This window comes from Ornithorhynchus anatinus, chromosome 10 (genome assembly GCF_004115215.2).
Source record: "Ornithorhynchus anatinus isolate Pmale09 chromosome 10, mOrnAna1.pri.v4, whole genome shotgun sequence".
Taxonomy (NCBI): domain Eukaryota; kingdom Metazoa; phylum Chordata; class Mammalia; order Monotremata; family Ornithorhynchidae; genus Ornithorhynchus; species Ornithorhynchus anatinus.
This window is the reverse complement of record NC_041737.1, coordinates 46,280,163-46,284,651: the sequence shown is the minus strand read 5'-3', so window position 1 is coordinate 46,284,651 and position 4,489 is coordinate 46,280,163.

Below are 4,489 nucleotides of genomic sequence, written 5' to 3'. Positions count from 1 at the left end.
GGAGGGAGGGATAAAACCTTCTCTCCCACATCCTGACTGATCAGAGGGCATTCAAACTTGTGTTAGTGAAGCTGAGTCTGTGCCGGCATTCTATTTTTAGTTCCCCTATCCTCTACCCATTTAGGACTTGCCTAAATCTCTCCCCACGTCTGCCTTTGTTTTGGGTTTCATCACTGAGCTAAACCTAAAGTGCCCGGCCCATACTCCCCCCCCGCCACTTCCCTCACCCAACAATTTGATTTTTGCCTCCTAGTTACTTCTTATTGTTTTCTCCATCACAAAGTGAGGGTATTTGAAGGTAGTAGCAGGTCCTTCCAGAAGATTCTAGAGTGGGAGATACTGATCAAACCCTAAATGAAGTATCCACTTGGGAAAAGGAGGCATTTCAGGATACAGAGAAGCAGTGCGGCCTAGTGGAAAGAGCATGGACCTCGAGTCAGAGGGTCTGAATTGTAATCCCAGTTCAGCTACCTGGCTGCTGGATGACTTTGGGCAAGTTGCTTTCCCTCTCTGGGCCTCAGTTTCCTCATCTGTAAAATGAGAATTCAAAACCTGTTCTCCTGTGTACTTAAACTGTGAGCCCCCGTGGGACAAGAATTGGATTCAACCTGATTATCTTGTATTTACCCCAAAGCTTAGCTCAGTGCTTGGCACAATGAATGGCATTTATTGAGTACTTATTGGGTGCAGAGCACTCTACTAAGTACTTGGGAGAGTACAGTTTTCAGAGTTGGTAGACATGTTCCCTGCCCACAGTGAGCTTGTAGTCTAGATGAAGAGTAAACCTTTAGCAGATACCATAATTATTCATTCTTTCATTCATTCAATTGTATTATTTATTGAATGCTTATTGGGTGCAGAGCACTATACTAAGCACTTGGGAGGGTACAGTATAACAATCTGACACATTCCCTGCCCACGAGGACCTTAGTTTATAGGGGAAGACAGACATTAATATACATAAATTACTGACATGTACATAAATGTGTGGATACGACAAGCTGATGTACAAAAGATGGAGACACATCTCATATATACAAAAAATTCCAAGTCTCCATAACAATTTTGGAATCTGATTCATGGGATGTTTATATTAAAATTAAAAACATGGAAGTTGCAAAACCATGTCCTAAGTATAGGTTAAGCAAAAGGAATCAAAGGGATGAGGATATCACATCCTTTACTAATTGTAATTAATAATAATAATGATGGTATTTGTTAAGCACTTACTATGTGCCAAGCACTGTTCTAAGTGCTGGGGTAGATACAAGGTAATCAGGTTGTCCCATGTGGGGCTCACAGTCTTAATCCCCATTTTACAGATGAGGTGACTGAGGAACAGAGAAGTTAAGTGACTTGCCCAAAGTCACACAGCTAAGGGTGGAGCTGGGATTAGAACCCATGACCTCCGACTCCCAAGCCCGTGCTCTTTCCACTAAGTTACGATGCTAATCCAAAGGCCACTTAAGGCCACTTAAAAGGCCACTATCCACTGAAAGCCATGCAGTGAAAGCTGACTTTTGTTACCTAATAATTTAGGTAACTGGGGTTAGGGCTATGTAGAGGATGGGTAGACTTACGCTTATAAGTTTTCAGGGGAAATCCCCTAGGCCCTGGCCTTCCCTATTTTGGTTTCCCTCATATCTAACTTAAAGAGCTTCAATGCCTATCAATTTGGGTTTTCTTGAAGTCTCTCTCAATCCATCATATTTTCTGAGCACTTAGTGTGTGCAGAGCACTGTACTAAGTGCACTGGGAGAGCACAGTATTACAGTTGGTAGACACATTCCCTGCCCACAATGAACTTACAGTCTCATGACCTTCTGCTCTCTGTTCGTACTTTCCCATTCACTATTAGGACTTCACAGTGAGTAGAGAGAGATGCCCAGAATGAGTTTTCTCGGTAATAGAGCTAGAGCCATTAACCAAAACCTAGCCAAGTTCTGCAGCCTGCTCCAGAAAGTCCCCTTCCTTTTCACCCTGGTGGTCTTTCCAGGTCCACCAGCTTTCTCCCCATTTTGATGTGTTTTCCATCCAACTTGAATGCCTATTAATTATCCTCCCACTCATTCCTCACTGCTTTGCCCATTACTCTTTCTCTAACTCCACTTAATTTTCCTCAGCTGCTTCTAATACCTTTGTCCTTCTATTCTTTTTCTCTCTCCTCCAACCCCCTACCACCCTAGCTCCTGAATTAGAGTGTCTCTTTTGGAGCTGCGCCTCTGTTTAAACCCGGAATCTCTGCCTAGGGAGTGTGTAGTTCTTCCAAGTTTTCAAAGCACAAAGACAAGTTGTTATCTGGGCACAAAGCAAATAATGTTTCATTATTTAGTTGCATTGTCCTTCTATCAGGTAGACTTGTTCCAGGAAAAACCCATTAGAATAAAATCTAGAGAATACACCAGGAAGGCAAGATGCTGTCAAATTTATTATACAGACTGTTTTTTAGCAAGCTTTCCTCACCCAAAGGATCCAGACAAACCCTGAAACTTATTCCTCTCCTCACCCACCTCCTCCTCAATCATGCACAATTCAAGCAGTCCTTGAGGTTAAACCTGAGGACAGCAACACACTTCTTAATCCAGAAAAGCAGTACTTTTCCCTCACAAGGAGCATTAAATTGTAGTTGAATTGTGAATTCCTACCTGCTGGGATCCCCTATCCCCTCTGGAAGGACACTTCCTCCCTCTGGGAAAGATTTCAGGGCAATTTCCAAATCATTTCAGCTTTGGAGCAATGGAAGTTCTGTAGTCTTTTCTCAAGAAGACCTGGGAGCTCTGGAAATCTTATTCAGAGGGTTCAATTTTCCAGTTCTTGGGTTGAGACGCTTCGCCTCGTCTCTGTCCATTGAAAACAGTTCAGAGCTTCAATGAAGTTCTCTAGGACGGGTTAAACTCTCCGGCAGCCCGTCCCCAAGCTCCACAAGTAGCCTCCCATCTGGCTAAGAACTTCTGGGGAAAGTTACCAAATAAATCAATAAATCAAACCTGCTCCCCTCTTGCCTCCCCCTCCAAGCAGGCCTCCCCTGGGGTCCAAGCTGAGGCTTGCCAGCCTCTGGCCGAGTCTGTCTCGCAAGAATATAGTGGAGAGGAAGAAAGGAGAGAGTCGGGAGCTGTCTTACCTCAGTGTCTCCTCGCTCCCTTGCCTCTCTGTCTCCATGTCAGACCGGTCCCTCTTATAGCTTGCGGAGGAGACATTGCATAACATTTATTCTTCCCACCCCTCTTACATAAAGCGCAAATTACCGGCCCGGCTGAGGGCTTGGGGTAGTGGCTTAATGAGTCTGGAGGTGCGAGGGCGAGGTGGCTAGCATTCCCCCTATTCCTTGAAATATTTAAAAAGAAAATGGAACAGTGGAGATGGAGGGAGGGAACCCTTTCTTTAGCATGCCCCTCTCAGAGAGGGTTTCGGGGCTCTTTGCTCTGGTTCCATGGCAAGGCCAGAGGGGGTGAGGCCACGGGAATCTCTGTTCTTCCTTGGGGGAATGGCGATGGCTTTCGTTGCAAAACCAGAGGCACACTTCGACAGTGATCACTCCTTAGGAATAAGTATGGGCATCTAGAGAGGGAAGTAGTGGCCAAAAAGCAGAGGAGGATCAAGTCCCTGCCGTAGAGCTGATGAGTTACAGACTTGGTGGTTTCACGGAGCTATCAAGTGAGGTAAAAGTTCTGTTTGACCTTGTAGTGGTCAATTCCTGCCCAGTGCCTTACTGAGTGAATCCCTGCTCTCCCAGAGCTTATCGGCCCTCCCAATCCCCAAGGCCCTTTTTGTTACCTGCTGGTACGTCTGTACCTCTCTTTACACTCGATTGCTTCCTCCGACCTGCAATTTATTTTAGTGTCTATCTCCACCACCTGTTAAATTGTGAGCTCTTTGAGGACAAGGGTCCTATCTAACTCTATTTTACTCTGCCAAGCATTTAGTACAGTGCTCTGCACAAAATAAATGCTCAGTAGATGCTACTGATTGATCAGTAGTGGTCTAATGGCCAAGTGCCTGGAAGCTTCCATCCGGACTTGTGCTTCCGTTACTGGGGTTCTCTCATGGGAGCTAGTGGAAGTGTTGGGGTCATTTCTGGGTGGTCAAATGTCTGCATTGGCAGTTTAGGGGTCTAGGGGTGAGCTTCCCAGCAGAATTCTTGTCTGCAGTGGTTCTAGCGTTAGCCTAGATGCCCGGGTCAAAGATCAGGCCCATTGACTCCATTCACAACAGAACAGCAGCTTTCAGTAGGGTAAGAGAGATTTATTCTGTTTTTGTTTTCCTCTTTGTTTCTTGCAGGGGAGAAGGGGAGTTGGAATAGTAGGGAAGGGAGCTGATAAAACTGCTGAGATTAGACAACACGTTCTAAGAAAGGGCACTGGGAGTGAGTGGAATGCACTGGGCAAGGTCCTATTGCCAGAATGGTGTGTGAGGGGCATGTGGGACATGGAAACAGGCTTGAAATCAGTGGACCGTGCTCTGATTTGGTCCGGTTTCACAGGGCCTCAGG